Source organism: Thermobia domestica, chromosome 18 (assembly GCF_964235325.1).
Source record: "Thermobia domestica chromosome 18, izTheDome1.hap1.1, whole genome shotgun sequence".
Lineage (NCBI taxonomy): Eukaryota > Metazoa > Arthropoda > Insecta > Zygentoma > Lepismatidae > Thermobia > Thermobia domestica.
In genome coordinates this window covers 69,565,208-69,590,646 of record NC_137471.1, presented here as the reverse complement: position 1 = coordinate 69,590,646, position 25,439 = coordinate 69,565,208, and the positions used below count along the sequence as shown (strand labels likewise).

At 37.5% G+C, this 25,439-nt stretch overlaps 1 protein-coding gene across 1 annotated transcript in view; it reads right to left on the bottom strand.

Annotated features, from left to right (window-relative positions):
* The window catches only part of LOC145676060 (uncharacterized), a 1,660,834-nt gene that overhangs the window by 1,009,255 nt on the left and 626,140 nt on the right, over positions 1-25,439 (bottom strand). The gene's annotated exons all lie outside the window — the stretch shown is intronic.

Here is a 25,439-nt window from a genome sequence, read left to right as displayed (position 1 = left end):
TAGCTACTTAGTAGTCCTATGAGAGTGTGTTAACATGCAATAATTTAGCTTCCATATAAGATAGAGAAAAACAAAAAAGGCAGTTTTGATTTCGAAAAGGTCACGGGTATATAAGGCATAATATTCCCCATAGAAGGAACAGGAAGATCACGAAAAACAGTTACCTTCACATTTTCTTTGTTGTTCCGACTTGTTGCAAGTGATTGTAAATAAACACAGGTACTTGGTTTGACGCTGACATTTTAGCCGACAAAATCAAGTCATAGCAAACAAGGAAATTCACTGGACTCCATTAAAAGCAACTTGAAAGCCTGGATCTGGAAACCCAATTTCCAGCTCTGGAACCGGGTATCCTATTCTCGGTTCTGCATCAGGATACCCAATTGTCAGTGCTGGATCCGGATACCCGAGTCTAGGTTTTGGATCGGGGTACCCGATTTTCGGTTCCAGATCCGGGTACCCGGTTCTTGGTTTCGGATACGGATACACAATTCTCACTGAATCCAGAAACAGGTAACCGGATCCGATATTTTCTGGCAATTTTCGTACAGGGGTCAATTCTCTTTTATAAAACATGGCTTCTGCAATGATACTTCCTTCAAAATTTAGAAGGGGTATATTAACGCACACCTTAACCCTTTCAGCAGATACCCTCACAATTGTGAGTGCAAAACACACTATTTATAAACGTTGTGATTTCCAATATACTCAACAGATGGAAATTCAGTACCTGATAACTTGTCATTCAGACACTCACAAACGTGCTAGTAGCTAATTTGTGTACTAAAATCCTTTGATTGGCGTTTTTTTGACAACTCAAAGTAGCATTCACGATTGTTAGGAAATCTGCTGAAAGGGTTAAATTTAGAAATTGCGAAAAAGAAAATTTGGTTAATGTTCTCTAGGACCCAAATATATGTTGTAAATTTGATTGGTACCGCTTGTTTCCTTTTAGGTGTAAAAAAATATCGAAAAATTAAAATTTGGAGTTTTTGACCTATATTCTCTTTGCTGGAGCTTTAGTATATTTTGTTCATATTGGTGACCACATAGTGAACTTTATTTTCAGTTTCATCTCCCTAACTTGGAAAGCTTATAACATGTATTTTTTTTACGTACATAAATTTTTAATCCTCTTTACCCACTTCCCTTAGGATACGCCCTTGAATCAAAGCAATATGATAAAAACCAAGCCCAGAATACTGTATGTTCAAACATTCATTTCGAACTTCTTAACCGTTTCCACGTGATGCGATCAGAAACAACAGGCAACATCACTTTCAAAGTATAGAAAATTCTTTCCTTTCACACTTAAAATGAAAATTCTCAAAAACGCTGGATACGGATCTACTTATATTTAATGGAAAATTTATGTGAGTATTTATTTTCATCATCCTAACTTAACAGGGTTGTAAGATACCAGTACCATGCCGTGGGGGCAGCCGAGCAGAGCGACGGCTCCGGACGCCAAAGAGAGGCGCAAAATTCCGAAGTAAAAAGAAAGATATACATAAAATGGTAGGGAAAAAGTAATAAAAAGTGCTAAAACAAAAAAAAGTAGGAAATATTTTTGGAAAGTTTCTAATGCTTCGCGCCAACCATGGTAGCTTCGCGGCTGGTTTCTCGACCTCAGTCATATGTACAGGAGTCGTATACTCTCGCCCCGAGCGCTGATTTTCTGTATATATTTTGTCCCTTCGCTCCCAATTCCCCTCAAGAAATATGCATTTTAATCTAAGTAACATGATCAACCGCTTTAAGATTTTTGGTAAATTTTGTTACCATGGCATAGTATCGTCTTTGACCTCTTATTTAGGTTCTATAATATTACTTTAAGCCGTTTTTTATTGGTCAAGTCATGGATGGACCAAAGAACACCTCAGAAGGGTTTTAGAACCGGATGGTCAACTTGGCGGCGCCAAGTGAGGGCAAAGGGGCGTGACTTTTTATTTTTCTTAAGGCAAATTTTTAAAAAATCACGCCTTTAGTTTTCAAGATCTCATATTGAAGTTTTGCATACGGATTGTGTGTAACTTTGGGCATTTCTCAATTTTTTTAGATCGCTACGTGCAACCGGAGCCGGTCCCGAGGGCAGGTTTTTTCAGAAAAATTTCGTTTTTTTTTTTTTTCGTTTTAAGTTTCAGGTGTACGATACGGACATGTAAGTGGTACCAATGGAAAGAGCTCGTTAGAATGAAGAAAATGGCGTTTTAACCATGACTCTAAGTCAAATAGCAATGACGCAATACATTTTTGAACTATATATATGAAATATGAAGTACATACTGTATATGAAAAAACCTTCAGACTTTCAAAAATTTCTTCCGACTTTAGTTTTTAAGATACAAGATTGAAGTTCCTCACACGTATTACGACCATAACAACGTTTTATTTTTAATTCAGATTCTTATGTGAACCCAGGTTTGGGCCAGAGGGGCGCAAATATTTCGAAAAAAAAAATGTTTTTCCCGATTTTCTCGCTTCTGGTGTATAATATGGACAAGTGGTACCGTTGGAAAGTACGGTCTATCGTAAAAAACGAGGTATGAACCACAATCCTACGAAAATAGAAAAAAAGCAGTAGCTGTTTGAATGAAAGTTAAAAAAGTGGAAATCCTAAAAGGGTTAAAAACCCAGATGGATGTACGTAATAACTACATCTAAAATACATTCCAAAAGGTTAAATCAGCTAAACCGTTTTCCCTTGAAGCAAGCACAAACAAAATCATTTTCACTTTCATATAATAGACTACAGTTAGACACTGTTACAACGAATTCGATCAAGTGCAAACACTATTCATTATACATGATTCTCAAATCATTTTTGTTTTCAATCCTATTCTGTTCCGGAGATAAACACGTATTTTAAGCCAATTCTGAAACTAGCCATATGCTAAGAACCACGATTAAAGAAAATAGGTATAATCACATTAAGGTTATTTCAATCAAAGTTTTGAAGTATATGTTTGGAGGTAGGCTTTTTCGGGTTTCATTGTGTGTGTTTTTTGTATGGATGTTACAACAAAAAAGAAAATAACACTAGGGAATTTGGTCTTGGGGAAATTCCACCAAACATGATAAATGAGAACAACGTGAACCATCCAAACTTACAGTGGTATATATTTGGGTTCTAGATAACATTTTACAACATTTTAGTTTTTGTCAATTCATAAATTTAAGTGATGGTATTATGTATTCCTCCAAATTTTAAAAGGAAGCATCAATCTACCCAACCCTTGTGAAAGGAAATGGGCCCTATATTCGCATATATAACCATATAAGGTAATTAAGACACATCATAGAACAGGTCAAGGAATAAAATAGATCAAAATCTTCCGAAATTTGAATTTTTTGTATTTTTTGTCTATAAAACGGAACGAGATAGACAACCCAAACTTACTGAGGTATATAGACCAGTCCTAAAATACCAAGCAAAATTTTTAAACTCGGCAATTTCCAAAACTTAAGGGATGGTCGGTCCAATGTACCCATCCAAAATTAGAGGTGGGCACGGTATTCCTGTCAAAGTATCGACGACATCGACTTCTATGACATCATACCACATGACCAGGCCACCATGCGTCCCTTACCAAATCAGAGAAATGAAGACATAATGGGGGTGGGGGAATACTACTTAAAGACTGTTTTACACGGAAGCATCTTTCGGAAGATTCCTCGTAGTAAAAATTTTATCATTGCCTAAATGTGTACATCATTCCGTTGATCAATTTAAGCATATCACCATGTTATTCAAAAAGAAATAGCAATAATTTGTATCTAGTTTCCAACGCTGTTCTCAACAATGTTGGTTTATATTTCAGGAACATTTGAAGCACAAATGATGGGGTTTCGTGCACGAAAGAGCACAAACGATGCACTAACAATCGATACTACTTACATCGTTCATGTTTGAAGTCCTGCACAAGCGTGAGCTTGGCTCACTACCAGTTCTTTCTTAAATCTCCGGAAGTAATAAAGCACAGATAACGGGGTTTCGTGCACAAATTAGCATAAACGATGCACTAACGAATGATAATATTTTCGTCGCTTTCACCTGAGATCGAGCGGACAAGTTCACGTTGGCCTACTACCAATTTTTCTCTCATAACTCTGAAACTAATAAGGCACAAATGATGGAGTTTCTTGCAAAAATGAGTACAAACGATACACCACTCAATGGCACTAATCTCATCATTTGTGTTTCATATGTGGGAGGAATGCAAACATTTTATTTTAAAAGAAAAATCGAAAACTTGTATCCAGTTTCCAATTCTGTTTTCAGTTTTTGGCTTATAAGTCAGGAACTATTTAATCACAGACGTTGCGGTTTGATGCACAAATGAGCACAAACGATGCGGTAACGAATGACGCTAGTTTCTTTCTTTTTATTGAGGTCTGGGGCCAAGTTCATGCTGGCTCCCTACCAGTTTTTTGCTCAAATCTCCGAAATTAATAACGCACAAACGATGAGATTTCGTGCACAAATTAACACAAACTATGCACTGACCAATGACACTAATCACATCGTTTGCGCTTCACATGTGGGAGAAATTAAAGCATTTTATTTCGAAAGAAATAGCAAAAATTTGTATCCAATTTCCAACTATGTATTCAGTTGTAACAAATAAACTTATAAGTCAGGAACTATTGAATCACAAATGATGAGGTTTCGCGCACAAACAAGCACAAAATATGCACTAACAAATGACACTATATTCACCAACTGTGCTTGAAATCAGGCGGCTAGCGTGAACTTGGCCCCCTACGAGGTTTTCGCTTATATCTCCGGAACTAATAAAACACAAACGATGGGGTTTCGTGTAGAAATGAGCACAAACGAAGCACTAACCAATGACACTAATCTTACCATTTGTACTCCAGGTCGGGGGGCCAAGTTTACGCACCTACTTCATTATGCATCACTACATCGGTACAATACCGGTCGTTATGATATGGTGTGCTATTGAATCATTTACCCACTCGCGTCTAATACGCATTGATTTGACTTTAAGCAGTCAACGGAACATCGATGAGATATTGGCCTAAAAGAATAACGCATGACGTCATGGGGAACGTAAAGCCTTACACTTCATAGATAGTAACTAAATTCTACTGCTAAATTAGCCAGGGAGTTTACCTGATTTCTCACCGATTTTACATGTTTGAAATTTAAAATACCTTACAGTAAGGATTTCTTCCAGGTGCATTTGATGACCTAGGGAAACATATATTTAAAATACCTTACAGTAAGGATTTCTTCCAGGTGCATTTGATGACCTAGGGAAACATATATTTAAAATACCTTACAGTAAGGATTTCCTCCAGGTGCGTTTGATGACCTAGGGAAACATCTAATCTCTCTTCTTTATAACTTTGCCGTGTTGCAATGATTCTGAACGTCCATGTTGATTTCACATGCTACCGTCTTGTTCCTAGTGTTGTATTTTAACCCTTTATTTACTGACGGTACTTTTAAGTACATGCAGAAAGAAAATGTTATAGAAAATCATTCGTACGTTGTGTTCGAACGGTACTTCTTGGTAACACTTCACTCTGTTTTGCAAAACGACCAACAGCTGGCTGCATGGTGTAGAAGAAACATTTTCCCCGTCAAAGCCATTTTGTTTCAGCAATTCAGAAAGGGTGCCACGAAGTTTTCGCCACCAAGGATTTGAAAGGTCCTGGAGAGTTAACTAAAACTGATAGGTGCTCAGATATTTTTTATTTTTTTTTTATCAAAGTACTTGGTATTCATGTATTCATTATTTAGTTTCGGAATCTTTTGATTGTTGTGTGCGAGAAAGCCAATTGTTGTTTCTTGCCTTTGAAGTACCGTCCGGGCTGGAAAGATAGATTATTGGCTTATTTTACTTGTTTTTGTTATTTTTTATGGGAGAATTGAGTAAACTTCTCCATGTAATGTGAAATGTGTTTGCAACTTCTTTGAATGAATGAAGCATAGATTTATCTGACTCAGATGCAAGCAGTGGCGTATGTGGACAGGGGTTTAGGGGGCATTCGTCTCCATGATTTTTTTTATATAACATAATGTATATTTGGAAATAATCTGAAAAATGGATACCATAATCAAGTCAAAGCAAATAGGGAATGTTCGGGAAAGCATCTGATGATCAATCTTCCCATGCTGGTCGCGCCAATAATGCACCCACTAATACATTCAGATGTTTCATTGGCGCGACCAGCAAGGTACCCGTGGGGGAGGGCGAGTTTGGGATTCAATCTGATGAGCAATCACATTTCCGGTTGTGCTAGTAAATTTGTAAGTTTCTATTAGATTCCTCAGTAACATTAGTGTAAATAAAATGTACATACGGCGCAACAGCCTGTTAGGACCAGGGCCAGCTAAGCGGTTTTTCTCCGGGGTGCACGTAGTCAGTGTGCCGCTATTCCCAGCCGCTTTGAGTAACTTTCTCTACTGGTTTGATTCCGGTTTTCGTCGGCACTCATTTTTAGAGGATGAGTGAACCTCTGGGATAGTGCTCTCAACGGGTCGGGTCAAGGTCCAACCCAACCCGACCTGGGACCCGAGTAGCTCTAACTTGACCCGACAAGTGACTCGAGCTGCTCTGACCTGACCCGACCCGTTTGAGAGCACTACTCTGGGACTTAAGGCCTGAGGTGAAAGGTTCCTCTACTACACCCACCGGAAATTGAACCGGGGTTGATGGATTGGCAGTCGGCCACCCTACCGACTGAGGTACAGACTAGTAATTCTCCTACGATACAAACATTTTTCAGATGGCTGAACATAGACGCCTGCTCCCGTCAGACGAAACCCGTGTTTGCTTGGAAGAGATGGACGACAATGTTGTAACGCCTGAGGTTTCAAGCGACGAAAACAATGAAAATCCGAGTTCTGGTCAACAGGCAAGTTCTTGTTCCAGAGAATCGCCATTACCCGAAGATAGGGAACCAGAAATTGCTGTTCAAGATGAAGAAAGTTCGCTTCCATTGAATATTCCAATCGCAAGAAAATGGCGGAAGAAGAATGCAAGCACAACTATCCCGATTTTCACACTGCAGAAAGGTCCCATTACAGAAATATTCTATTCATTGGATACCGCTACTGATTATTTCCTGACATTTTTTGACAATAATATCATCAATAACATCGTCTGCCAGTCCAATTTGTATTCCGTGCAAAAACAAAGGAAGATACAGCCAATAAGTGTGGAAGAGATTTATGGATTTCTTGGTTTAAAGTTTCTCTTTGGGTACCACAGACTTCCGAAAATCAAAGACTATTGGTGCAGTGATATAGATTTATGCGTTCCAATCGTGCCAAAATAGTCTAGGATCAATAGAAATAGATCAAAATTAGTATTAATGTGTATACTAATTTCGACGTTATTCCTGTTGGTACTTAGGCTACCTTGTATTCAACTGTGGTTATAGTGTTGCCAAAATGTCTTGAGCCGTGGTAAAAATGCGAACTAAAGCTCACCCTCGACACACCCACGCGTTGAGCCAATAAGTGTTCAGCTGTTGCTAAACGGGAGAGAATTAGCGAAAGGGAGTGGAATTTCTTCAGTCGACAGATGCGCTCAGAACAGAAAAAAAAAATCTCTGAGTTTTACGTCCCACGGTTATGCCGGTTAGGCTAAAGGAGACGGTGATGGTGAGAGATGAGTGAAATGGTGGAATGAAGAAAGTGGGAGGAAACGGGAGAACCCCGAGAAAACCCACGAGCACGGTGTTTGTCCACCACAAAGTTCACTTGGCAGGGGCTGGGATCTCAGAACAGAAGACTAGGTGTCAACTCAATGTGGTATATCTATAGTAAATGTCTACATTTATTTCTGAGTGCTAATAAAGGTCAGTTGTTCACTTACAATGTCATATTTTATTTAAAAAATCACAAAACAAAGAGTTAAAACATTTTCTTGTATACTGTGCATTTTGTGAAAAATGACATTTCTGACCTGACGGTACTTTTGAGTCAATGGGACTGCCAAAAATTCAGGAAATATTTTTTTCAATTGTTGCGCAAAAATATTTTATTTTACTCCAATTCAAGCAAAAAGCACTAAGGAGATCATGTCTAGCTTCATTGGTTCATAATGTCGTAAATATAGGGTTAAATATGCAGCACTGTAATATCAGTCAACCTACTTATTTGATGTTCCTTCCCAACGACGGGTATTAACTACATGTTTTATTACTGGTTACGACAGTAGGATAGTAGGATACAATGAATATGTGAATGATAGCACATAGACGTATGAAACTTACTTCACAAGGTAAATGTGTAACGGAAGTGAATGTTTATATTTTTTCTAATTGTTTTTGCTAAAGTGAATCTCATTTTTATTAATGTTATCATACCGTTCTATGTTAACTTTAATAGTAAGTTTCCATACCTCATATCAGGAAATAATACACCTAAATTTGCAGCAATATTTTTTTTTAAAGTAAAATGTGTAATATGTTTAAAGTCAAAAGTATTTTTGACATTACACTAAAAAAATGACTTGGTCAGGAATACCAAATTTGTTTGGTCGGGGCATTTGGTAACTTGATTCATAGTTTAACCAAAATTTAGTCATTTATGCTAAACGTGTTTGGTCATCATCACTATACGTTCTGGTCAGAACATTTGGTTGATTAATTTTGTTATGCCAACCAAACCTTAATTTATTTGTTTTTTCTGACCAAAATATTCTAGTCCAAGTCAGGTGGAGAGGATATTTTAATAAGATACGAAATGAGGAGAACCAGAGGGAAGGATTAAGTGGGAACAGAAAGGGAAGGGAAAGAAATAAACAGAGTAAAAGTGGGAAACTCAATAAAGAAAATGAAAATTGGGAAAACAGGATGTGCTAACCAAATTCCTGTAGAGGTTTGTAGAAGCCTGAGGGAAAAAAAAAATGTTAGATATCTTATGGGATCACGTGGAAAAGTTTTAGAAGTAGGCGAAAATAGAGAATATATATGGAGAAAATGGTATATTAGTTCAAATTCATAAAAGTAGACGTGACGTGCAAGACTATGGAAATTATGGGGGAATTAAATTACTGACTCATACAATGAAGATATGAGAAAGAATAGTTGAAGAAAGGTATCATTATGGCGGATTCTATCACTGTCCCTTTATCTGCAGACAATCCCACAATCATTTATAAATCCAGTACATGGGTACCCCGATGTACATCTGTTTTGGAATAAGTCCTGTTTAGACTCGGAACATTACGATTGGTATAGTACCTTTACTTGGAATATAACTCACTGACAAAATTTGTATGAGCCATACTAAAGAGAAGCAGAAGCAAAGTTCTTGGAACATAATTTTAATAAAAGTCAAACTTTGTGAATCTCAACCTGATTCAAGTAGAGAAAAGAGACAGAAAAAGCACCAGAATTTCAGATTCCTGAATTTCATTGCAAACCGACTCTTCTTACAAACAGTACCGTCCCCTGTTCCTACTTTCTCAACACCATGTTAGTGGGCACTCGACTTTTCTCAGCGTGGTAAAGAAAGATTACATGTCCATTTATTACATCTAACTGCATTTTGTACTTATATAATTTAGTATTAATCAGAACATTTAAATGTATTTTGTAACACTTCATAATATTCCAGCAAGCAGGACGGATATGTTGGACTTGGGACTGAGGATACGAACTCCCTAAATTCCGATTAACTCTAAATTTAATTGAATTTTAAAGGTAGATTTACAAGTTGTAATATAATTTATCTTCATATTGAATTTCAACTCCCCAAGGTATGGACCCCTTCCGAAATAACTTCCGTTGTGCCTCTCAATAACAATATATCTTTTTAATGCGAAAAGACTAATAATTTTTCCTTTATTTCTTATGAGAAAAATTCATTTGCTATGCACCGTATACCGAAGTAACACTACATTTCGATATATGAAAGTCTAGTAACGTACTGAGCTTGTTGAGTATGCCGGACAGTAGCGCCTGATGTGAATGTGTGAACTACAGATACGGAAAGAATGTAGGAGGAAGCCGACGTGATTATTGTTATACCAAAGTAGGCACCCCGCTACATTTCTCATTGAGTGCCATTACCAATCTAATAGATCACGTGAGGAGCACAATACACTTGAGCTTAGAAACTGAATTTCGGAAAATATATGCGGAAGTAACCAGGGCCTACAGTTGAACGGTATTCACCAGGTTATGGCATATGCTGATGATGTAAATTTAATAGGAGATGATAGGAGAACAATAGAAATAAATGCAGAGATCTTATTAAACGCTTGCAGGGACATGGGTTTAGAAGTAAATGCAGAGAAAACTAAATACATGGAAGTGTGTCGGGACCGGAATACAGCAAATTATGGATGCGTTAAAATATTAAATAATACTTTTGATAAAGTGGATACTTTCAAATATCTAGGATCAACATTAACAGGGGAAAATCATATTCACGGAAAAATTAAATGTCGACTAAAAGCAGGGAATTCGTGTTACTATTCGGTTCAAAATCTCTTGTCGTCGCGAATTCTGTCGAGGAATTTGAAACTTAAAATATACAAAACGATAATCATGCCTGTTGTTTTGTATGGCTGCGAAACATGGTCGCTTACTCTGAGGGAAGAACATAGACTGAAAGTATTTGAGAACAAGATCCTGAGACGAATATTCGGACCCAAGAGGAACGAGAATGGGGAATGGCGGAAACATCATAACGAGGAACTACATAATTTATATGGTTTACCCAACATTGTTAGGGTCGTCAAGTCTAGGAGGCTTAGATGGGCGGGTCATGCAGCTAGAATGGAAGAAAGTAGAGACGCTTTCAAAGTCTTGACTGGAATACCAATCGGAAAACGACCATCAGGAAGACCTAGGCGCAGATGGGAGGACAATATTAAGATGGATCTCGCAGAGATTGGAATACAGAGTAGAAACTGGATGCAGTTAGCTAAGGATAGAAGTCAGTGGAGAGCTTTTGTGAACGCGGCATTGAACCTCCGGGTTCCATAGGCCATAGAGTTAGTTAGTTTAGTTATATGCGGACGGAAATTTTTTACTCTCAAAAGTACAGATGTATTTGTATAAATGATAATGTACTGTATGGTAGTCTTACGAAAATAAGACAAATGTCAACGCGAGCAAAGCTTTGAATTTCAGTGAATCATCGAATTGATGGTAAAATAAAGATATTTTAAGTAATTACTGGAAGCTTCCTGTTTGTGCGAAGTTTAATAAAAAAAATATTAAACTACTCCAGATGGCAGTGGTGCCCATTCTCTGAAATTTACCGTTTGTAGATCTAAATATAGCTGTCTTACCTACTTTTGTATCCTCAAATTCATCATTTTTAAGTTTGATCATATCACTATCAATGCAAAGTTATAGCCCCTCAAATATTATCATAGTCAGAACTGTGTCTTAAAACCTCCTTTGTTTATCTTTGTGCTGAACAGGCTTAAGTATTTTTAAATTGTCTTTCCAGCACAATATGTTCGGTGACCTTTATCCTGTTGCGCACCTGCACATATCCATCCTTGTGACTCCAGTGGAAGTCTTCTCTCTTCCTTCTCGCAAAAGAGTAGAACAATTAAGAATCTACTTATAGGTCGGTCATAATCCCGAAAAGCAATAGCCCTCATATCCTCGGAAAGTTTAGAAGAAACACGTACGTTCTGAAATGATTAAAATGTCCACACAAACGGATAAATTTACAAATTTTCGAATGGCCATAATCCCCATTCTATACTCTTCTCTATTCAGTAAATGTCAAAACGTCCTGGGCCAAAATAGCTCAGGATCCCTGCACAAACCGAGACATCTCCACGATCTGTCATAGGCCCCACATTGAGAACCCCATACTCACACTGAATGTTAATACTCCCACTGAATTTGTCATAGCTCTCCTAAGCAAGTGCACAAAACAAATCACATGCGTAAATGGCAATATTTTGAATGAGAATAGCTATGGCTGTGATTACCATGATCTACACCCTTATTGACAACCAACGACGTAATTTTAAGCGCCACAAAATGTTTTTCTCGATTTTCTCGATAACCACGCACAATGCCGTATTTACGATTTTGTTTCGGGAGGGGCTTTGCTAACTTCCGGGGAGTTGCCTGAAAATGTGAAAATTCTGCAGGATATTTCATATACTTTACTATAGTAAGTAAGATTTCGGGGGGGGCTTAAGCCGGGAAGCCCCCCTAAATATGCCATTGACCACGCACGACAATTTACCTTCAGAAAGATTTGTTCTCCTTGATGTATTCTGTTGACTGATATATAACTACATTACCACATTAATTAATTAAACTTATAAAGTGTTATATTTAATCAGAATTTTGGGGTATATCTCATTATTTTGGGACTATATCCTGTACTGTCGCCTTGATAATGAAAAACTTAATCCGTTCTCCGGACAGCGGTATATTGAACAAATATACGGTATCCTCTTGCTTACTACAGAAAACAGTATGGAGCATACGTTATCCATATACTACACACGCACAGCCCTTAGGTGTTGCATCATACCATTGCACGATGTCTGACATCTCACAGTTTTCCGTATATCACATGCATATACCTACGTTACATTCCTCAGTTATATGTTATATATGTCCATTTGTATGTGAGATCCTAACTGCCTATACTCTTTCATACGGAAAGTACGTATAGATGGAATACTTATACGGAAAGTATTATAAAACATGCTTTTTCAGTTAGACGTACGCTGTATATTAAATGCGAAAACTACAGGAATTTAGGGATGCGCACGAGACAGGATTTTCCTGACGAATTTCGAGTCGAGACACGGCTCTTCTAATAAAAAAAATATACATTTTTCGAGTCGAGACATCACTTTTATAGCTCATTTTCGAGACGAGACAGCCACAATCTTGTCTCGTGCGCATTCCTACAGGAATTACACATGTAAGTTACCAGCTACCTTTTTAAGTACACCACTTACCTTTTTCTGTTAGTGTATATACTGGCAAAGTTGTAGGTTTATAGTTTTTATGTACTTATAAATGTATTACATGATGATGAGTGAATTTTCACTGATAGATGTCTCAGAATTAAATGTTATTATTTATGTTCTATTTAGGCAATAATTTAACAATACTAAATTAAAAATTACGCCAATTGTTTTGAATTAATTACTTGACAAAATATTTTATGCATACATAAATATTCAGAGGATAGTCGTTTCAGTTTTCTGGTATTTCTGCAATTCTTCGGAGTAGGATCTTGAATTCCAATCCTTTTCTAACTTGCATTAGTTTTTCATTAACATTTTTCCTGTAGATTAAACAATAGTAGATGACAATAAAAGTCAGCAATGAAGTGGCTAATGTATATATGTGTGCCTCGAATGCGGACTCAATTTTGATCCAGTTTATATGTTAGGTGCCACCTCATGTAGCCCTGGTGCCAAAAAGCGATGTAGACCTTAAATGAAGACGAACTGATTTCATTTCAGAGAAAGCTGCTCTGGTTCTCTTTGACTACAATACAGACATATGCTGCTGAAATGGTGCCGCGGATGTTGCACACGAGAACAGAATGACATGATACCGTATTCTCATAAGTTTGTGTCTATCTATGGCATTATGACGATAGCGTCCGTGGTCTGGGTGCATTGTGATAACTGACTGGTTGTTGACTGCGTTACGGGTCATCACACCCGTACGGTGCCGGTCGTTATGATATGGGCTGCTATTGAATCTTTTACCCATTTGCATCTAATACGCATTGATTTGACTTTATCCACTCAACGGAATATCGGCATCGATCTTATGTATAAATGGTTCATGAAGACATTTTCAAGAAAGATAACGCATGACCTTATGTGAAACGCAAACTCTAACACTTCATAGTATATACTAACGATGTTCCACTCCTTCATTGCTCACAGAGTTCACCTGATCTCTCAACGATTCTGCGTGTTTGGAATTGAAAATGCCTTACAGCAGGAAATTCCTCTACGTGCACTTGTTAAGCTAGGAGGACATTTAAGGTCTCTCGTACCTCGTTGTGTTGCAGTGGTTCTTGACACCCAGGCTGGTTTCATGCGCTGAAGTCTTTTATCTGCTGTTGAACTTTTAATATTCAGCAATGTATTAATAGTTAACCTACTTATTTGATGGTCCTGAACCACAGTAGATACTAAACCACACGGTTTTATTACTACGGTTACGGTAATAAACATAATAGGATTCTATTGTTAGCACGTAGAAGTATGTGTGTTACTTCACAGGATAGCTCTTGAAAGAAAGCAAATTTTTGAAATCGTTTTATTTCGCTATAAATATCTAAAGAGATTATGTTAGAGTTTGTTATTTGTGATGTTAAAACTTCACATATTTATGTATGAGAGGGCATATGCATCCTTTGCGTATGAGGGGATAAATTCTTCTTTGAATTAATTGAAATTTAAGTAGGCCTGTAAGACTTCTTTTTGGCTCAACCTCCCAACAATATTGCAAACGTTAAAATCTTACAAACTTGTGACATAAGACGGTATATACCTCACATTCTTGAAATATCGAAAATTGTATTGTTGTTAATTCTCACCAGTTTAACATCATACATACGTAAGGTTCTTTCGTTAAACTAGAATGATTGTTGCTGAGGTTAAGTCCTGACATGCTTGAGGTATAAGAGTGTATATGTCATACATATTTGAAGTATAAGAAGGAGTATTGATGTTTCCTGGGACTAGTTTAACCTGAAACGTAAGATTTTTGAGTAACATCTTAAACATTACTGAGGGTAATACAGATATTTGGAGTATGAGAGTTTATATATTTGACATAAAAGGATATATTGCTGTTCTTTGGCACTAGATTAACCAGAATTATAAGATTTTTGGTCAAACCTCAATAAATATTGCTGAGGTTAAAGCCTCACACATTTGGAGTATGAAAATATATTGTTATTTTGTGGCATCAGTTTCACCTCAAATATACGATTGTATGGTTAAATATAAAGGTAACTAAGAAATTTCTGTCGCTTTTGCATCTACCACCTTCGAACATCGATATGTCATCTAAGACGTACCTGGAAGATCAAAAAAGTCCCCACCAGCATCGATGACCTTCTGCCAACGTTCTGGGAGGCCATGGATTCCATAGCAGTAGAACTTGGTGGACTCTGAAGCGAAGAAGATATCAAGTGCATTTTACACCTCTACTAGGGATTTGAACTGGCGTCCTCTAAAGTAGTTGTCCAAGGAATGGAACAGGTGATAATGGGACGGTGGAATGTCCGGGAGAGGACAGTTCAGTAAGACCAATTATATTTTGTGCCGCAGAATATAGTCTACTTGAAAGTGAAGAACAACAAGGCAATAAATGCAGAAAGTATGGCTCCACAGGATAGGTTACTTATAGCCGTTTGTGTGAGATAATAGTAGAAAAATACGCGAATCACACAAAACAGTGAAAGCAAATCATAAAGTGGTGAACTAAAAGAAGAAGACCAAAGTACAAGTTTACGGTACATATTCTAGAACAAATAAAATTGGTACAAAATATACTACAATGGCGGAAATTGAATAGTAATATCGTGGTGAAAGTCGAAGAAGATCTGGGTAAAATATCAGGGGAAGAACCATATATAAGGGAAATAGACTTTACAGTGGAACGGAGAGGTGTAAGTATATATAGGATGAAACGGAGAGGTGAAAGAGATAAGGAAAAGATAGGATGAAACATGTGCTGCAAGAAGTACGCACTGCAAATCCAGAACTTGATCCAGGATATATAGAATGAACGACAAGGTTGCATACCATATAGCAAATAAGATGCCAAATAGAGTGTGGCAATACCAAAAGCAAAACCATAGACGCGTTTTATGCAGAGCTACAAAAAGAAAGACGGATGCAGACTGATAATGGGAATAGTCAAATGAATGCAAAGTATCTAAGGATATTACATCAATCAAGCAGATAAAAGACGAAAAGAGTAAAGTAGATGCAAAATCCAGAACTTGCAACAGGATAGATAAAGATGTTGTTTAAAGAAGATAGTGTATGAGCAGAACCAGAGAGATGTCTATAAGGATGGAGTGAGAACAGAAAGGGAGCGGGGGGACTTAAGCAGGAAAGAAGTGAAAAACGTAATGAGGAAAATGAAAATCAGCAAAGGAGTGGGTGCTAATCAAAATCCTGTAAAGGTTTGTAGAAGCCTAAGGAAAGAAGGAGTAAATATATTATAGAAACTCATGAAAAAGGTGTGGAACCAGAAGAAAATATTAGATGGATGCAGAAAAGTATTGCATATCGGAAACTAGAAGAAAATTATACAAATAAAGGTGATTTGCACGGCTATGGCAATTAAAGAGGAATTAAATTATTGTGTCTCTCCATGAAGATCTGGGAAAGAATAGTTGAAGGATGTAAACGTCAAGAGACAAAGTTGGATAGAAATCGTTTTGTTTCGTTCTATGATAGGAAGAGAAACACCTGATACGATCGTTGCGTTGAGGCAGTTGATGAAACGATATAGAGAAACGCAAATCGAGTTTAATAAACCTCGTTTTCATAGACTTGGAAAAGGCGTACGACAGACTGCGCAGACAGGAATATGGCGGTATTTGAGAGTAAGGTAAATTTAGATAATCATCATAATTAGAAATAGAATTACTGTGTGCCTAGACTTCTTTAAGCTCAGGGCACACTGAACACCATAATGTTGTAATCTTGTTTGAATTTGGTCTCATTATGGTGGATTCTGTCACTGTTCATTTATCTACAGACTATCACCTACAGTTTGCTTGTTATTTATAGATCCACAGTGGTACAGTGGTCCTTCGATACTGTGGTACCTCGGTATAACTTCCCTTTGGAATAAATCCTGTTTGGACACCAAACATTTTGCTTGGTATACTACCTTCTTTTAAGAATACAACTCACGTGATAAAATTTGTAAGAGCCATACTGTGGAGAAGCAGAAGTAGTGTTCTTTGGTGAATCTCGATCTCATTCAACTAGGGAAAAGAGATTATAAAGGAAAGAGATAAAGCACCAGAATTTCAGATTTCTGAATTATTTTTGGATGCAGACTCTTCTTCCAAATTATACCTTCTCTTCCCTTCCTCCTTTCTCAACACCATGTTTGTAGGCACTTGACTCTTCTCAGTAAGATAAATTAAGGTTATATTTCCATTTATTTCATCTAATTGCTTGTATTTGCGTATTTTAGTACTAAGCAGGAGGTTTAAATGTATTTTATACAACGCCATAGTATACCAGGATCAGGGATATATGTAGTGTTTGAGACTGAGGGTTCCCAAAGTCCAAACTCTTTTTCTAAATTGACACTTATTTTAGAGGTTATTTTACAAATTTTAATATAATCTTTGCTCATATTGAATTTTGAGGCCCCCGCCAAAATGTTGGACCCCTCCCGAAATAAATCCTTGATGTGCCTGCCAATAACAATAGAATTTTTGAATGGAAAAGAATTAATCATTTCTCCTGTATTTCTTATGAAAAAAAATCATTTGCTGTGCATCGTGTTTGGTACAAATTCAGCGATCTGGAATCGATTGTGGACATGTATCTTGGTGCCAGTGTATTTCAATAGATGCAAAACCTCGTGACGTACTAAGTGTGCTGAGTAAGTCGAACTTGATGAGACGGTATAAAACACACCGACGACTGGCTACATTACTCATTGGGAGCTGTTATTAATATAATAGATTACGTGAATAAAAGAATAGACTTGAGCATAGAAAAAGAATTTCGGAAAATATATGCAGACGGAAGTTTTTTACACTCAAAGTACGAATATGTCCGTATAAATGCTAACGTATGGGCGTGCCATACAAAAAGGGAACAAGTGACAACGCTACCTAATCTGTGATTTTCAGTGAATCCTTGAATTGTTGGTAAAAGAAAGATATTTTGAGGAATTACCGGAAGCCTTCTGTTTGTACGAAGTTTATTAAAACAATGGGACTAATGCACTAACTGATCTACGTGGCAGTGATACCTAGTCTCACAAGTTCACTGTTCGTCTATCTAAATTTACCTTTCTAACCCACTTTTGTCTTCTCAAATTTAATCATACTATTTTCAATAAAAATTATAGGCTCTCAATTATTCTCATAGCCGGAAGCTGTCTTCAAATTCTTGTTTGGGTATCTTTCTCGTGGGTGCAAAAGAAGGTGGTCTTTTTAAATTGCCTCTCCAGGAGAATATAGTCTGTGGGTTTTGTTCCGCTGCTGAGCCGCACATATCACTCCTTTCGATTCCAGTGAAAGTCTTCTCTCTTTCCTCTTACAAAGGAATAGAACGTATACGGGTCTACTAGTAGGACATAATCCCCACAACAATAGCCTTCATGCTCTCGGAAAATGTAGAAAAAAAAACCACACTGAGAAATTAGCAAAATGTCCACAAATGCGGTCAAATCACCAAATGCATGAATGGTCATAGTTCGCACAGCTATAGCCTCTCATATTCAAGAAATGTCAAAACGTACCACAAAATAGCTGATGAACATCACACAAACGGAAGACATCTCCACGGTCGGTTATATCCCCCACATCCTGAGCCCAATACTTAAGAAATGTCAATAATCCCACTGAATCGGTCATAGCTGCCCTAAACAAATGGGCGAAACAAACCACATGCGAAAATGGACAGATTTCGAGTGTAAGAAATTATAGCTGTGACATATTTGGTTTACTCCCTTATTTCCAACCAACGACATCCTTTAAACGGCACAAAAGAGGGTTTTCCTCGATTCCTTCGAAAACTACGCATGACAATTTCCATTAGAAATATTATTTTGTTCTCCTTGATGTCTTATGTTGATTGATATATAACTACATTAGCACATTAATTATATAAAATTATAAAATGTTATAGTCAACAAGAATTTTGGGTTATCTCATTAGACCACATATACTGTCGCTTGATAATGAAAAGTCTAATAAGTGTATGCTGCAGTAACTAATAGTGACCCGTTAGTTTTTATTTTTACAAGAAGAGAAACTATTTTGTAAAAACACACTCACATAGATTGATATATCCGTCATCTTTGGACATGTTTGATCGCATGAACAAGAGTGAATTTCCACTGACAGATGTCACCTAAAAATCAAATGTTATTATTTATGTTCCATTTAGGCAACAGGATCATAATACTAAATTAAAAACTATGACAAGTATTTGAAATTAATTACCAAAGAAAGCATTTTTACACGTATAAATATTGACAACATACTAGTTTCAGTTTTTTGGAAAATCCTCAGTTTCACGCCTAATAAATTTGAAATTCAGTTGGATAATTTATAACCCTGCTATATTTGTTTCGTCTGAGTTGTTCTTGTCAATGAGATTGATTTTGTCCATTATAAAAGAAAAATACCCAATATAAAAAAATAAAAGTCAAGTATCAATGTCACTAATGTGTGTGTATGTGATACTGTATTCAATTTCTTGTGTTGGCACTTGCCTCGAATGAAAACTGCATCCCGGTACCCGATTGAATATCATGTACAATTTCATGTAGTCCTGGTGCAGAAAAGCGATATATAAATTCTATCAAGCAAAAATGATTTCATTTCCGAAAAAAAAAATATATATTGCCGTTCATTGTTCTGGATCTCTTTGACTACAGAGCAAAGACACGTGCTACTGCTACAATGCTTCCGTGGACTTTACACATGAAAAGCAGACTGAGACGATATCATATTCTCAAAAAATTGTGTCTCTATGGCAAAATGATGACTGTGTCATAGTCTCGCTGTATTGAGCTAACATACTGGCTGACGCGTACATTACAGTTTATCATACTGATATGATGTCAGTCGTTATGGTATGGGGTGCTACTGAATCTTTTATCCACTCGCATCTAATACGCATTTTTGTGACTTTGACAAGTCAACGGAATATCGATGACATGTTAGCCTATTTGTGTAGACAATTCATAGAGACATTTTCGAAAAAGATAACGCATGACGTCATGTGGAACGCAAAGCCTTACATTTCATAGATAGTAACGATCTTCGACTGCCTCATTGGCCAGAGAGATCACCTGATTTCACATCAATTGTACACGTTTGGAATTTTGAAATGCCTTACAGCAGGAAATTCCTCCTGGTGCATTTTAATTACCTAGGAGGGTATCTAAGATCTCTTTTTATACCTTGCCGTGTCGCAGACGATGTGAACACACATCTTAGTTTCAGGCGTTACAGTCTTACTCCTGAAGTTGCATTTTTAATACCCAGCGTTGTATTAATAGTAAATCTTCTTAGTTGATGCTCCTGAATTACAGTGTCTATTAAACCAAATGGTTTATTACTAGAGCTACGCTAGAAGGTATAATAAGATTGTAATATTAACATGTAGGATGATGTGTTTTTCTGCACACGATAGCTCTTAACGAAAGTTTTTTTTTTTTTTTTTTTTTTTTGTTATGGATAACTAAAGCGGTTATCTCGGGCGAGTTCCTTAATAAAGTCAATCCATTATCTCGTTTCTTTAATGGTGGCTATACATATCTCATATCAGGAAATATATGCAGTGTTTAAATTTTTTGAAGTTAAAAAGTAAAATATTCTTCTGAAGTAGAAAGTGTTTCTGAGGTTAATAGATTAATTGGTTAAACCTTAAAAATTATTTGTGACGTTAAAAGTTCACATACTTGTGGATGAGAGAGTATATACCTCATTATAATATATCCTCTTTTGGCATGAGTTTAACTTCAAACGGACCTGTAAGATTTTTTTGTGGGGGGTGGGTGAAATCGCCCCAAAATATATTGCTGACGTTACAATCTTTCAAACCTGGTATATAAGACGGTGTATACCTCACATACTTGGGATATCAAAAGGTATATTGTTGTTTGGCATCAGTTTAACCTGAAATCTAAGATTCTTTGGTTTAATCTTAAAAAAACTGAGAGTAAAATACGACATTTTAGGTATGAGTAGTCATATGCTTCACATACTTGAGATCTAAAAGGATATCGCAATATCCTACACGTGCTCCTAACACCATGTACCGGCTGTAAACAACTTTAGACTGCGACCCACCCAGTGTTCGTAGGTTTTCTTAAGAAAATTTCCCTCGACTGACATACAAGTTTCCCTTTTATTATCAAATTTCCCCTAATTTGTTGAGTGTCCAATTTCTATGGCAGAAGTAATGTCCCAAGATTAATTTAGCTACATTGAGAAAGAAATGTATGTGGTGTGCGTGAAAACGTAGGTTACATTTTTAAATCCCGTAGTTTTTGAACTTGACGCACAGCAAACGTACAACTGAAAAAAAAAGTATATTTTACACGTACTTTCCGTATAAGTATTCCGAATAAACGTACTTTCCATACTGACGAAGTAACTGTATATAGACGTAAGGATCTCACATAGAGATGGACGTATGTAAGATATGGCTGACGTATGTAACATACGAATACGTACGTAACATGCGGAAGACTCTTAGATGTCAGACATCATCCAACGGTATCAGCAACGGTGTGAGTGCGTATGTAGGATATGGATAACGTATGCTCCGTACTGATTACTGTAGTAAATATAAGAATTCCGTATATTTACATAAAGGAAGTATCAACCACATTTGTTTTATTCATTTGCTTTCAGATCCTATAATTTTTATGTTTTACTTCACTTTTTTAAAAAAATAAACAAATACACCAAATACATCCAGCCCAAAAAGGGTGCAAATTAAGCTACTTTGAACACACACACATACATGCATAATACTCAAAAAAAAAACTATTGCTATTGTGTTGGATTATTTCTGAATGACAAACAAAAATTTAGGCATTTATATTGGTCAGTCAGTCAACGTGAGAATTTCCCTGCATATTTCATGTTTTATCAAAAATTTCCCTTTTTTCCCTTTTTGCTAAATTTGCCTATAAAATTTCTTAGATTAGGGAAATTTCCACGAAATTACGAACATTGCTGCAACCACAAAAACGACTTCCTCGAACATCGTAAACAATCGTCAAGATCAACGAAGTAAGCCGACATTTCAGGATAAAAGAAACCACAGCACCGTAATAGGCATCAATCTTTGCCGATAGATCGTCACAAACCGCATGCACTAACAGTTCTAGGTGACAGTGGTGCACACCCTCACAAATTTACTATTCGTCCATTTAAATATACTTTTCTTCTCCACTTCTGTCTCCTCAAATTTTCCATTCTCAAATTTGATTATACTATGAAGGTGACCAAGAGAGTTCTGTCGCTTTTTCACCAACCACCCTCGAACATCGATATGTCACCTAAGATGTACCTGTAAGATCAAAAATAGTCCACATCAGCATCGACGACCTTCTGAAAATGTTCTATAAGGCCTTGGATTCTATTCCAGTAGAACTTAGTGGGCCGTGAAGCAAAGAAGGTATCAAGTGCATTTTGCACCTCTACTAGGGATTTGAACTGGCGTCCTCTAAGGTGACTGTCCAAGGAATGGAACAGGTGAGAATCGGACAGTGCAATGTCCGGTGAGTATGGCGGATGCAATAGTGTTTCCCACCCAAGGTATAGAATCGTGTCCTGGGTCATCCTACCCACGTGAGGCTTAGAGTTGTCTTGTAACAGGAGGACCCATTCGCGATTCAGAAGTGTTGACGCTACAGTTTTGAGTTTTTCTTGAACATGGCTCAACTGCTGACAGTATACAGTTGCAGTGATGCTCTGACCAGCTGGTAACAATTCCCGATGCACGATGTCGCGAGCAGTCCACCAAACAAACAGGAGGACTTCCTTCTGGTTCAGTGCAGGTTTCGGCTGTTCTGGAACTGGTTCATGGGAAGCTAACCAATGACGACGGAGACGTGGAGCTTCGTACAGGACCACATGTCAACACAAAGTCCAGAAATGGCTCCTTCCTTACAAGTAAGGGACCATATGGTTGTCGCGCAAATCAGATGCAGACATACGCCATCTGATTGAGCATGAAAAGATATGGAGAACACAGAAATTTAAGGTGCTAAGGGCCATAGGGAGCGGAGAGAGGAAGGAGGAAACATTGAATGTCGGCAAAATTGAAGAAAGTAAGGAATGATGGGAAAAGTTAATTTCGTGCAAACAGGGAAAGAAAGTCAACCAAATGAAAGAAACTAAACATAACAAAGGCATCAAGGACGAAGAAAGATCATAGTCAGGGTTGCCATCCGGACCGCAGTGTTGCCAGCGCTGCATAACATTGATATGGAAGATATAGCACAGTATAACAATTCATGCACAAGGAAAAAATATTAGTAACACAAAAGACAATTGAAAAGACTCTGTACACGTGCGTAAAAAGGTTTAACGATAGTCTTGAGTGAATAATGTACACGAGGGAGGACAAATATAGACATGAAAGTGAAGGGTGTACACATGATAACACAGAAACGAAAGTATTTGGGAGCATCGTTCCATGATGATGATAATGATCGGTGTTCTGCCCGAAGGCAGGTTTTGATCTGAAGGTCCCTGGGCTGGATGAACCCATGGTGGTTTGATATTGCCTTCCATGGGATGATAATGACGTATAAAGGACGGAAGGTACAGTTTAACGAGGAATCCGAAACTTTTGTGTTCGATCCGGGATGTGCAAATCTTCCTGGAAGAAGTTTTGTGGCCCGATCTTCAGGGTAAGAATCGTGTTTTGCTTTTGGTTGACTCCTGGACTCCAAACAAGGATGACACACTATAAACATGACAGTTCCTAATGGTGTTCAATTCTACAAAAAGCTGATTCCTCCGAAATGTACAGGCCTTATACAACCTGCTGATGTGTTCTTCTTTCGTCCATTCAAAAAAAAAAAATAAAATAAAATAAAATAAAATAAAATAAAATAAAATAAAAAAGAGTGAAGTTCATCACGGATACGTTTGTGTTCTCCAGTATTACTGTGTGGCAACGTGAGAACTTTCTCCGCCTTCAGTCATTTGTTCATTACCAGTTTTCCTCTAGGCGATTCCAAAAGATGATACGCTTTGCGTTTTTCAAATGTGGCTACTCCAATGAACATCCTGGACAGTTTGAAACACCTTCCGCATATTGCTTTGAAAAATGACTCACAGAGAAATGCTGCAGAGACGCGTGTGACCAGCTTGCTTTCGTCTGCTGTGCTCACTACAAGAAATGTTTGTGTGTTGACCACGCATTCATTCGTGATCTTCACGTCAACTGCAATTAAACTACAAATGGTGCGTACTGTTCTCTATTTTCCTCCATTTGTATATTTACTCGGGTGTAATATTCACTTACGACTACGTTAAACCTTTTTACGCACGTGTACAGAGTCTTTGCAATTGTCTTTTGTGTTACTAATATTTTTCCTTGTGCATGAATTGTTATCTTCCATATCAATGTTATGCAGCACTGGCAACACTGCGGTCCGGATGGCAACCCTGACTATGATCTTTCTTCGTCCTTGATGCCTTTGTTATGTTTAGTTTCTTTCATTTGGTTGACTTTCTTTCCCTGTTTGCACGAAATTAACTTTTCCCATCATTCCTGACTTTCTCCAATTTTGCCGACATTCAATGTTTCCTCTTTCCTCGCTCTGCTCCCTATGGCTCTTAGAACCTTAAATTTCTGTGTTCTCCATATCTTTTCATGCTCAATCAGATGGCCTATGTCTGCATCTGATTTGCGCGACAACCATATGATCCCTTACTTGTTAGACGAGTAAACAAACAAAGACAGGTGTCTGCTCGCATTGCCATCTGGCCCGGAGTCAAATCATGTTGAACCCATCAACCCAATTGGTAGCGCTTCCCAAGTTGATGGGGGTGCTGCCGAATGGTTTCTCCACTGCCACTGAATTGTAGTCGCAATTCCTCACATGTCTGGCCAGTGTTCACCTCAATCGTTGCCTGAAAATCTTCATTTTGTATATGTGTCGGTCTTCTGGTATGTGGTGCGTCTTCGAATGTTTCGTCATCATCCTTAAACTTGTTAAACCACCGCTGCACTGCCCGCGTAGTCACAACATTCTTACCAAAGGCCTGGCATATCTTCAGCCCTGGTGCAGCGGCGTATGACCCCAGTTTGAGCTCGTACAGCATGCACGCCCTTATGACTCTCTGTGAAGGTCCCATGCTCACTCTGTCCTTACGCATGTTCACGGTGTAACTGAACTGCCACAACCAGGTAGTATGTTGGATATACCCACACCAACAACTAACGTTCGCCTTATCTACCTTCACGTTCAACTCACGGTGTGAGAGCCAATTGAATATAAACTTCCACAAAAAGCGACAGAACTTTCTTGATTGCATTTATATTTCAATGAAAAAAATATATCCTCTCAAATACTTTTATAGGCGTGACCTGCATCTTAAATCCGGCGTATGGGTACCTTTCCTAAATGGGTGCACAATAAGCTGAAGTAGTTTTAAAATATCTCTCCAGAAATACGCTCGATGGCTTTTATCAAGCTGTGAAGTCGCAGACATCAATCCTTATAACTTCAGTAAAAGT